This window comes from Hypanus sabinus, unplaced genomic scaffold (assembly GCF_030144855.1).
Source record: "Hypanus sabinus isolate sHypSab1 unplaced genomic scaffold, sHypSab1.hap1 scaffold_248, whole genome shotgun sequence".
NCBI classification, from domain to species: domain Eukaryota; kingdom Metazoa; phylum Chordata; class Chondrichthyes; order Myliobatiformes; family Dasyatidae; genus Hypanus; species Hypanus sabinus.
This window is the reverse complement of record NW_026780602.1, coordinates 376519-388912: the sequence shown is the minus strand read 5'-3', so window position 1 is coordinate 388912 and position 12394 is coordinate 376519. Positions and strand designations below refer to the sequence as shown.

At 47.9% G+C, this 12394-nt stretch overlaps 2 non-coding genes across 2 annotated transcripts; both read right to left on the bottom strand.

Annotated features, from left to right (window-relative positions):
* Positions 1 to 174: 174 nt before the first annotated feature.
* Positions 175 to 248, bottom strand: trnav-cac (transfer RNA valine (anticodon CAC)). The gene has a single exon. It is a non-coding gene; the product is annotated as a tRNA-Val (tRNA).
* A 5518-nt stretch (positions 249 to 5766) lies between these two features.
* Positions 5767 to 5838, bottom strand: trnae-cuc (transfer RNA glutamic acid (anticodon CUC)). Its single transcript has one exon. It is a non-coding gene; the product is annotated as a tRNA-Glu (tRNA).
* Positions 5839 to 12394: the final 6556 nt, after the last annotated feature.

Below are 12394 nucleotides of genomic sequence, written 5' to 3'. Positions count from 1 at the left end.
GTTCTATTAATTCTTCTTTCTTTAATTTACCTTTGCCAGGTTTGAAATACATTGCGCTACTGCTAGAAAAGCGAAAGTTCATTATATTTACACCTCCATGCCCATGACAGTAAACTTGAACACAAACCGAAAAGTTGAGTCTCAAGTTCATTTGAAGCACTGAAGCCCAAACAATGGTTCTGCCCAGGATTGAACTGGGGACCTTTCGCGTGTGAAGCGAATGTGATAACCACTACACCACAGAAATCAAGCAAAGCGCTCAATGCTTTGCGCTCTTGAGCAATGACCCGATGCACCCCTCCCCGCCCTCCTCTGAAATACAGCATTAAGCAAAAAATATTGCCCACCATCCCTTTCCGTTTTCAGTACCAAGTACTAAATAGTTCGGACTTTATTCCCTGGAATATGGGTATAGGTAGAATGTTACAAGGACGTGGCAGTGGAACGAACCCAAGTGCTGAACACGGGCGTGGAATGGGTGCCAAGTTAGTGTTTACCTGGTGTCTTGGTTTTAGGAGAGAATTCAGGAACGATGCTCGACTTAGAACTGATCGTCCTAAGATCCATGGGGTGAGGTTACTCAAACACGAGTCGACCAACGAACTGGCACCTTCTAGTTGTGATCATAGGGTTTTTATAATGCATTTGCTGATGGAAAGCAGGTGTTTGTATTTAGTGGAGAATGAAAATGATTGAGAACTAAACGAGGCGATTGAGGCCCAATTCCTGAGGAAGATCGCCAGGTGCCCGAAGGGACCATGACAATACAACACCCCCACCCCCACCCCCACCAACAGGAGCCTTCCAGCGATCCTCCAGGCCTGTCTGGATGGTTCCGATGAAAGTCCTGGATGAGGGAAGGATCTAGGATGAAAGAGCAAGGGACCCAGGAACAATCTTCAGGACCGTACCCCTCCCAGTCCACCGGGTATTGGAGACCCCGGCCCCGACGGCACACGTCCAGTAGTCTTCGGACGGTGTATGCCTTTTGGTTGTCGATGAGACGGGCAGGTGTGGGAGTCTCAGCAGGGGGACACAAGGCGCTGACGGAAACTGGCTTGAACTGAGAAACATGACAAGTTGGGTGAATGCTTATGGACCTTGGCAGCATTAGGCGGACCGCTGTGGGATTGATAATCCTTTCAAACTTGAATGGTCGCAGGAAGCGAGGGGCGAGTTACCTATGTTCGTTTTTGAGCGGTATGTCCTTGCAGGAAAGCCACATCATCTGCCCAGGTTGGTACCTCCGGTGCCGGAGTGCGGTGTCGGTCGGCTCACTTCGTATTTCGATTTGTCGATCTGAGTAGGGTTGTGCGTGTTTCCTCTGAAATCTTACGGCACCGATCAATATGGTCCAGAACCGACGGTGCCGCAGTCTCCCCTTCTTGCGCGGGGAACAGCGGGGGTTGGTACCCAAGGGAGTACTCGAACGGAGACCTCCCAATGGCAGAGCTCACCAGAGAGTTGTGGGCGTACTCAACCCACGGGAGGTGGTCGCTCCAGGTCGACGGGTTGTTTGCCGTTACACAACGTAACGTCGCCTCCAGGTCTTAGTTGACCCGTTCCGTCTGCCTGCTCGACTGAGGGTGGAAGCCGGATGACAGGCTGGCCGATGTACCTAAGGCCTGACAAAAGGCTCTCCATACCTGCGAGACGAACCGGGGACCTCGATCTGATACGATGTCCGCGGGGATTCCGTGGAGGCGGAAGACGAGAAGATCTGCGGTTCTTGAGAGGAAGGCAGTTTAGGGAGGGCCACAAAGTGCACCTCCTTGGAGAATGGGTCTACCACAATGAAGACAGCTATGTTTCCGCGGGAAGTGGTAGACCGGTGACGGTCTAGGGCGATGTGTGACAGGGGACGACCAGGTACAGGTAGAGGACCAAGAACACCCGCGGGTGGTCGATGAGAGTCCTTTCCTCGGGCACAGATGGAAAAAGAACGGGTGCCCCCTCTATGGACGGCCACCAAATGTGCTTCCTCAGGAGAGCCAGGGTCCGATCACTCCCGGGGTGGCAGGTGAACCGGGATGTGTGACCCCATTGGAGAACCTGAGACGCGATGGAGACCGGCAAGGACAGGCTATTCCCAGGGTCGGGGTCGTCCCGCTAGGCTTCGCGTCCCGTCTGGGGCTGGTCAAGTCGATGAGAAAGGGGAACCAGCAAGGCTAACGGCAGATCCACAGGGCTGGTGTTCTAGGGGCAATTGGAAATGCGCAGAATAGATGCATCACAAACAAGAATAAATATTCGATGGGGAGGATGAGGCAACAGTGGCTAATACTGGAAAGTAATGACAGAATAAAGACAAAAATGTGGGTTTATAATATAGCCAGCATTAGTGGGAAGCCAGAGGTTTGGGATGCTTTTAAAATACAGAAGAACGCAAATAACATTTGATGAGAGGAGAAAACTAAATGGCTAATAATAGAGAAAACACCATGAAGAATAAAAGGGATGCGAGAGTGGGTATCAGAAAGCTGGAAAATGACGCGGAAGAAGCAGTAATGGGGGAAAAAGTAAAGGGACAAACTGAATGAATATTTTGCGCCAGGCTGCTCTGTGGAAGACACCAGCATAATGGCACCGAGAAACATGTGTCAGAGGGCATCAGTGAGAGTGGATGTTATCACCTGGAGAAGGTGCTTATGGAGCTGAAAGGACTGAAGTTAGATGTCATCGGGACCAGTTGGACTACACACAAGGGTTCTGGAAGTGGTAAATGACGAGATTCTGTAGGCCCTCCTTCACGTATCATTATATATACACAACAGCTCCATAGCAAAGAAAGCCCAGCAACGTCTCTACTTTCTGCGAAGGCCGAGGAAAGTCCATCTCCCACACCCCCATCTAATCGCATTCTACAGGGGTTGTATTGAGAGTATCCTGAGCAGCTGCATCACTGCCTGGTTCAGAACCTGCACCATTCAAGATCGCAAGACCCTGCAGCGGATAGTGAGGTCAGCTGAGAAGATTATCGGGGTCTCTCTTCCCGCCATTACGGACATTTACACGACACGCTGCATCCGCAAAGGAAACAGCATTATGAAGGACCACAAGCACCGCTCCTACAAACTTTTCTCCCTCCTGCCGATTGGGGAAAAGATACCGGAGCATTCGGGATCTCACGACCAGACGATGTAACAGTTTCTTCCCCCCCCCCCCCCAAGCTATCAGAGTCCCCAATACACAGAGCCTGGACTGACTTGTTTATTATTACTGTCTTGTTTATTATTTATTGTTATGCCTGTACTGTTTTGTGTACTTCATGCAGTCCTGGGTAGGTCTGTAGTCTCGTGTAGTTTTATTCTGTATTGCTTTTTATGTCGTTCACTCTAGTTTTTTGTACTGTGTTATGTACCACCAAGGTGCAGAAAAAGTTTTACTATTTTACTATGTACTGTACCAGCAGTTATGGTCGAAATTTCAATAAAAGTGACGACTTGATATTCGAGAAAAGATCCTGATGACTGGAGAATTGTCTGTCACTCCACTCTGAAAGAAGGAAGTTAGGAGAATAAAAGAAAGGCAGCCTGACTTCAATGTGTTAAATAACTCAAAAGATTCGAAGCACATTGAATATCAAAGACAGTTGAGGAGAAAGGGAGGAGATTTGTCAAATAAATCATCGTTTGGAACGGTGATGCACCTTGGAAGAAAGGACAAAAAATTCTCTAAACGGGGAAGGTTTTCTGAAATCAGAGGTGCAGAGTGAACTTGAGCAATATTCCCTGAATGTTTACATCCAGGCTTAGTCAGCGGTAACGGAAGGCAAATGCAATTTTAACATTCGGTTCCGGAGGGGTAGAATATATAACAACAATGTAATGTTGACATATGTCCGTCGTTATAAACCTGATTCTGATCCTGACCTTTATCCCCAACAATGGATATCTGCTTCATTTACGATGCTAACAGCAGTGTGATCCTTCCACACTCACGTTCTGACGTAACTGTGTTGAAACAAATTCCAAATCTGTCGAATTATACTATTTGTATTAGAATGATGAATCACCTTTTCCGTTACCGAAAATAAATCAAGTACAACCATCACTTCAGTTGTAGTGCTACAGTGTTCATCAATGAACATTGATGGAGCTGCGATGGCCGTGTGGTTAAGGCGTTGGACTTGAAATCCAAAGGGGATTCGCCGCGCAGGTTCGAATCCTGTTTGCAGCGCTCAAACATCAGCGCAAGTGAATAAAAACCTAAATGCCAATAAAAGTTTAACACCCTGACTACGTACCAGCCGGCAGATTTATAGATTTTTACACTCATTGTGCAAATTTCATTTCTATTACGACTCTGACCAATCCCCCTCTGGGCAGCTTAAACGCTTTGTAGTTTGCAGCTTTACCGACTTGTAAAACTAAAAGAATCAAATGCAGAGAACGGATATTTCAGCGTCAGTGTAAAGAGGTGGACTTCATTCTTTCACTGAAGTGGTCAGCACGGTCTCTGAACGTGAAAAGCTTTCGCCGGTTTCATATCCCTCATTGTACAGAGTCCCCATTGCTCTTTTGTCCAGCGAGCGACCCCGCCTATTGCCATAGACAAATCGGTTCGCTGACCTTCCGTCAAAATCACCCTCGCCAATTGTCACTGAGCGGTGTAATTGCCCGACATCAACAAATCTCGTCAAATGACGTGCAACCTACCTAGCTCCCATTCGTGTATGCAGATGTCAATCCAACGTGTTATCCAGTAGCGGAAAGGGTTTCACCAAGAGTTGTTCCTTCCCTCAGACTCTGACTGCTTCTGCCTCCACAAAATCCCGTCAATACCGAGCAAAGCTCAGTACAATTTCCTATTATATAACATTAATATCAATAGGCTTCTGATCGAAGCTGGGGGCGCTGTCAGGGCGTCGAAATAAAGGCCGGAGGCAGAAGTTTATCTCCTCTCACCTGGGGAGACGGTCGAAGATTTGGTGGAGGTGACCGGCCGACTTTTGACCGGCAACTGCTGTATGGGAGGGGGGAGGGAGGATTGAGAAAAAAGTCTGGGCCAGCCTGATCTTATTGAATGCCAAGGCTGGCTGAAAAGGACTAGACACTTCCCTTCTTTCTGTTGTCTGTCTGTTTAAAGAAAAGGAATAAACAGCCTTTCTTGGGCCTGGATGCTCTCCCGTGGATATAATAGTTCGCAATCTATGTCATCAGTTTGCCTGAGGAATCATTTCCAAGCCTGAAACTGGCACAAGATTGATATCCATCTTTTGTTAATGATGCAGAATTGTACAATTTATGTTCTGCATATTGTCTGTTTCTTCGAGCCTGCAGTGATGATGCAAGTGTTTCATTGTACCTGTCCCTCACTGTGCCTGTGCACACGGCAATAAACCCGACTGGACCTGGCCCAGATTTGAGCAGTGATGACCCCGTGCAGATGAGTCCAGGTGATGTCGGAAAACTGAGTGAGTAGGACCAGAGTCCAATATGGGAAATGTATGGTCACCCTCTTCTACAGAGAGACAGCGTCTCTGAGTGGATTGAGTTGCAGTGAGGAGTGAAGAAGATCAAACCTACATTGTATCGATTGCAAGTTATTGTCTGTAAGACCTCGCACAGTTATTTCCAGCTTTATTGAGACTGCACCTGCGATATTTTTTTCAATGCCATGTTCTGCTCGTATATTTTGTGGTTTTATGGTGCTGAATCAGGCGGATGCAGGTTAAGCATAGACAGGAATCGGGTTCTTGTGGAAGCAAGTTAATACACAAAATAATTTAAAACAAACACATTAAATAAACAGGCAATATTTTAATTCCCTGACCGGGAATCGAAACCGGGCCGCGGCGGTGAGAGCGCCGAATCCTAACCACTAGACCACCAGGGAGGCTGATAAAGTTCTGATTACAACAGTAGATTACTACAAAACCTGCAAAATATGAAACAAAACCTAAAGACGAATAATAATGAATAAATGTGATAAATATTGTCACGAATCTACTGCTCAGCACTTTGCAGACCGCGTGCTCACCCAATGCTTCAGTTTAAGAAACACTCTGGACTCTGAATGAATCAGTGGGAAACACTCGTTCTCCAGTGTCTTTATAAAGATGGTAACATTCAGATTCTCTTATGAGCCCTGGTTCCTTTTTGTTTCTGTCCATCGCCTCGAAGCAATTCAGTACTCTGCCCTCCGATTCCCGTGGCATTGTTGCCGATACATCCGGTGTCTTGTTCCTTACCCTCCGCCTGGGTGCAGGTAGGAGAAAGAAACCCAGACGTTCAGAATGCACGAAATATGGTCTGGGGATGGAATGCTGGGCTTTTTGATCGTGCTCTAACCGTGGTCGAGTGTGCGGGAGCCCCTGGTACTGAGGATGATGTGCTGGTGACAAATTAGCTTAGATTTCTTTAAACAAGCCTGATAGAAACCCCGGCAATGATTTGAAAGTCCTCAGGGTAGGCAGTTCCTTCTTTGCTGGTCGCGGCACTCAGTACATGGTATGCTTGCTTAACATCTGCTCTGGCGGTATGTGAAATGCCGTCCGGATCAATGAGGAGAACCTCTCGGTAAGCAGCACCGACAGAACTCAATCATTGGATGTTGTGATTGGGGGAACAGGGGTGCGGCAAGACCGCTATGTACGGACAGCATGAAGAGTTAGTCATGAAACAACACAGCCGTTCCACACTACATGAAACAGAAAGGACAGCAGCCCCTCACCTCCCTCCGAAACTGCAATGTTGCGCTGACGTTATGCATCTTGTTTTCAAGTAATTGGCCTTTGGCTAAGAAGATGCCGGGCAGGGGATGCTTCATCGCCCGTCGATTTAGTCTGGCTTGAAGTCTTCCGAACCGACCCCAATCGCCAGTGCCATCGTGAATCTTTGGATTTATAAACAAATCTCAACATTCCTAAAGCCTCATCAATAATGCAGACATCCCGCTCTTACTGGAGCCTACAAAATGCATCACTCGGCACTTCATCTCTCTCCATTCTATCCCCCTCCTGCATTCTCCCGACACCAAACACCTGACACCGATCTCTCTCCCCATCGAAATTCTTTCACCAGCCTCCGATCAGGAACAGGAATATTAGCGATAGACAATATGGACCAGTGCGCAGTAGATCATGTCTAACCAATCTCACAGAGCTTTACAGGTAGTAATCTGGAATGGTGTTGAAGGCAAAGCTGTGGATGCCGTCTACAGGAACTTCGGCAAGGAATTTGCAAGGCTCCGTGTGGGAGGATGCTCGGGAAGGATCAGTCGCTTGGCTTTCACAATGAGGAAGTAAATTGGATTCGCCATTGGATACGTTGGGGAAGCTAGAGTGTGGTAATGGATGATTGTCTTTCTAACTGAGGACCTGTAATGAGTGGAGTATCCCAGGGATCGTTGCTGTGCCCCTTGTTCCTTGTCATCCATATCCCTATCTGGATAATAATGTCGTTAAATGGATCAGCAAATTTGCCGATGTTAGTGGACAGCGGGGGAAGAGTACCGGAGCATAAAGCGGGATCTGGACCAGCTGGAAAAACGGGTTGAAAATTGTCAGATCGGATTTAACACACACAGTCCTGGACCCTGGCTGGTCCGACACAATGAGAAATAGGGCACGATGTCAGGTGAACCGGGATGTGTGCCCCCATTGGAGAACCTGAGACCTGACGGAGACCGGCACGTACAGGCGATCGCCGGGTCCGTTACCAGGGTCCGATCACTCCCGGGGTGTCAGGTGAACCGGGATGTGTGCCCGCATTGGAGAACCTGAGACCTGACGGAGACAGGCACGTACAGGCAGGCGATCGCCGGGTCCGTTACCAGGGTCCGATCACTCCCGGGGTGGCAGGTGAACCGGGATGTGTGCCCCCATTGGTGAACCTGAGACCTGACGGAGACCGGCACGTACAGGCGATCGCCGGGTCCGTTACCAGGGTCCGATCACTCCCGGGGTGGCAGGTGAACCGGGATGTGTGACCCCATTGGAGAACCTGAGACCTGACGGAGACAGGCACGTACAGGCGATCGCCGGGTCCATTACCAGGGTCCGATCACTCCCGGGGTGTCAGGTGAACCGGGATGTGTGCCCGCATTGGAGAACCTGAGACCTGACGGAGACAGGCACGTACAGGCGATCGCCGGGTCCGTTACCAGGGTCCGATCACTCCCGGGGTGGCAGGTGAACCGGGATGTCTGCCCCCATTGGAGAACCTGAGACCTGACGGAGACAGGCACGTACAGGCGATCGCCGGGTCCGTTACCAGGGTCCGATCACTCCCGGGGTGTCAGGTGAACCGGGATGTGTGCCCCCATTGGAGAACCTGAGACCTGACGGAGACAGGCACGTACAGGCGATCGCCGGGTCCATTGCCAGGGGCCGATTCGTCCCGCTGGGCTTCCTTTACCTTAGCCTGGATCTCCCAAGTGAGGGTGGCCACACTCAGGATGGTGGGAGGATCGTCTCGGGAATGGAGGTGATATCCGTGGAGTCATGCTGGCGGGAAAGCGCGACCGACTTCCCGTCCTTGGATCCTGGAAGGTACATGAGGGTAAACTTGAACCGTCCAAAGAACAATGGCCAACGGGCCCGGCGGGATTTCAATCGCTTGGCGGTCTGATTGTGCCCCAGGGTCTTATGATCAGACACACTCGCAGAATAAAGAACTCAGGGACCAGAACTGTCTTCGAACCCGTCACTCGCAGAAATAAAAACAGGGACGATGATAGTCCTCGACCCTGTTACTGGCAGAAAAGAACGGCGACCCAAGTCTGGAGCGGGCCAGGTGGATTGGAAAGGGGCACTAGCATGGCTGAGAGAAAATCCACAATGGTTGGTGTTTTACGGGTTAATGGGAAAGGTGCATCCTAAATAAGAATAAATATTGGAAAGGGCGGATGAGGCAACCATGGCTGATACCAGAAAGTAAAGACAGCATAAAAGCAAAAGTGAGGGTTTATAATGTAGCAAGCATTAGAGGGAAGCCGGAGGTTTGGGACGCTTTCAAAACTGGCCAATACTGGAGAAAATACCGCTGTTCAGACATATGAATATTAAAAGGGATGCGAGTGTGGGTATCAGAAAGCTGGAAAATGACGCGGAAGAAGCAGTAATGGGGGGAAAAGAAAAGGGACGAACTGAATGAATATTTTGCGCCAGGCTGCTCTGTGGAAGACGCCAGCATAATGGCAGGCAGCGAGAAACACGTGTCAGAGGGCATCAGTGAGAGTGGATGTTATCACCTGGAGAAGGTGCCCGTGAAGCTGAAAGGACAAAAATTAGATGTCATCGGGACCAGTTGGACTACACCCCATGGTCCTGAAAGTGGTAACTGGAGAGTTTCTGTAGGCACTCCTTCACGTATCATTATTTACATACAACAGCTCCATAGCAAAGAAAGCCCAGCAGCGTCTCTACGTTCTGCGAAGGCTGAGGAAAGTCCATTTCCCACCTCCCCCCATCCTCAGCACATTCTACAGGGGTTGTATTGAGAGCATCCTGAGCAGCTGCATCACTACCTGGTTCGGAAACTGAACCAAAAATGATTGCAAGGCCCTGTAGCGGATAGTGAGGTCAGCTGAGAAGATTATCGGGGTCTCTCTTCCCGCCATTACGGACATTTACACTACACGCTCCATCCACAAAGGAACCAGCAATATGAAGGACCACAAGCACCGCTCCTACAAACTTTTCTCCCTCCTGCCGTTTGGGAAAAAGGTACCGGAGCATTCGGGCTCTCGCGACCAGAGGATGTAACAGTTTCTTCCCCCCAAGCTATCAGACTCCTCAATACACAGAGCCTGGACTGACACCTTACTGCCCTATTGTCTTGTTTATTATTTAATGTAATGCCTGTACTGTTTTGTGTACTTCATGCTGTCCTGGGTAGGTCTGTAGTCTCGTGTAGTTCTATTCTGTGTTGCTTTTTACGTAGTTCACTCCAGTTTTTTTGTACTGTGTTATGTAACACCATGGTCCTCAAAAAGTAGTCTCATTTTTACTATGTACTGTACCAGCAGTTATGGTCGAAATGAAAATAAAAGTGACTTGACTTGATATTCGAGAATAGATGCTGATGACTGGAGAATTATGACTGTCACTCCACTCTGAAAGAGAGGAAGTTAGGCTGAAGAAAGGACAATAAAAGAAAGGTAGCCTGACTTCAACGTGTTAGATAACTCAAAAGATTCCAAGTAGTTTGAAGGTCAAAGACAGTTGAGGAGAACGGGAGGAGATTTGTCAAATAGATCATCGTGCGGTACGGTGATGCACCTTGGAAGAAAGGATAAAAAATTCTCTAAACGGGGAAGGTTTTCTGAAATCAGAGGTGCAGAGACCTTGTGCAATATTCCCTAAATGTTTACTTCCAGGCTTAGTCAGCGGTAAAGGAAGGCAAATGCAATTTTAAAATTCGGTTCAGGAGGGGTAGAATATATAAGCAACAATGTAATGTTGACATATGCCCGTCATTATAAACCTGATTCTGATCCCAACCTTTATCCCCAACAATGGAAATCTCATTCAGTTACGATACTGAAGGCAGTGTTATCGCTCCACATTCACGTTCTGACGTAACTGTGTTGAAACAAATTCTAAAGCTGTCGAATTATACTATTTGTATTGGAATGATGAATCACCTTTTCCATTACCGAAAATAAGTACAACCATCACTTCAGTTGTAGTGCTACGGTGGGTGCAATGAACATTAATGGAGCTGCGATGGCGGAGTGGTTAAGGCGTTGGACTTGAAATCCAATGGGGATTTTCCGCGCCATGTTCGAATCCTGTTTGCAGCGCTCAAACTGCAGCGCCAGGGAATAGAAACCTCACTGCCAATACAAATTTAACATCCTGGCTGCTGTCTGTGTACATTTGACAACTACGTACCAGCCGGCAGATTTATAGATTTTTACACTCATTGTGCAACTTTCATTTCTACATTGTGCAACTTTCATTTCTATTGCGACTCTGACCAATCCCCCTCTGGGCAGCATAAACGCTTTGTAGTTTGCAGCTTTACCGACTTGTAAAACTAAAAGAATCAAATGCAGAGAACGGATATTTCAGCGTCAGTGTAAAGAAGTGGACTTCATCCTTTTACTGAAGTGGGCAGCACGGTCTCTGAACGTGTAAAGCTTTCGCCGGTTTCATATCCCTCATTGTACAGACTCCCCATTGCTCTTTTGTCCAGCGAGCGACCCCGCCTATTGCCATAGACAAATCGTTTCGCTGACCTTCCGTCAAAATCACCCTCGCCAATCGTCACTGAGCGGTGTAATTGTCCGACATCAACAAATCTCGTCAAATGATGTGCAACCTACCTAGCTCCCATTCGTGTATGCAGATGTCAATCCAACGTGTTATCCAGTTGCGGAAAGGGTTTCACCAAGTGTTGTTCCCTCCCAGAGACTCTGACTGCTTCTGCATCCACAAAATCAAGTCCATACCGAGCAAAACTCAGTACAATGTCCCATTATATAACATTATTATCAATATGTTTCTGATCGAAGCTGGGGGCGCTGTCAGGGCGTTGAAATAAAGGCGGGCGACTGAAGTTTATCTCCTCTCACCTGGGGAGACGGTAGAAGATTTGGTGGAGGTGACTGGCCGACTTTTGACCGGCAACTGCTGTATGGCGGGGGGGGGGGGAGGATTGAGAAAAAGTCTCGGCCAGCCTGATCTTATTGAATGCCAAGGCTGGCTGAAAAGAATTGGACACTTCCCTTCTTTCTGTTGTCTGTCTGTTTAAAGAAAAGGAATACACAGGCCTTTGTTGGGCCTGGATGCTCTCCCGTGGATATAATAGTTCGCAATCTATGACATCAGTTTGCCTGAGGAATCATTTCCAAGGCTGAAACTGGCACAAGATTGATATCCATCTTTTGTTAATGATGCAGAATTGTACAATATATGTTTTGCGTACTGTCTGTCTTTTCGAGCCTGCAAAGATGCTGCAAGTGTTTCATTGTACCTGTCCCTCACCGTCCCTGTGCACACGGCAATAAACCCGACTGGACCTGACAATACTCACTGAGAATTGAGCAGTGATGACCCCGTGCAAATGAGTCAAGGTGATGTCGGCAAACTGAGTGAGTAGGACCAGAGTCCAATATGGGAAATGTATGGTCACCCGCTTCTACAGAGAGACAGCATCTCTGAGTGGATTGAGTTGCAGTGAGCAGTGAAGAAGTTCAAACCTACATTGTATCGATTGCAAGTTATTGTCTGTAAGACCTCGCACAGTTATTTCCAGCTTTATTGAGACAGCACCTGCGATATTTTTCTCAATGTCATGTTCTGCTCACGTATTTTGTGATTTTATGGTGCTGAATCAGGCGGATGCAGGTTAAGCATAGACAGGAATCGGGTTGTTGTGGAAGCAAGTTAATACACAAAATAATTTAAAATAAACACATTAAATTACAGCAGGCAATATCTTAT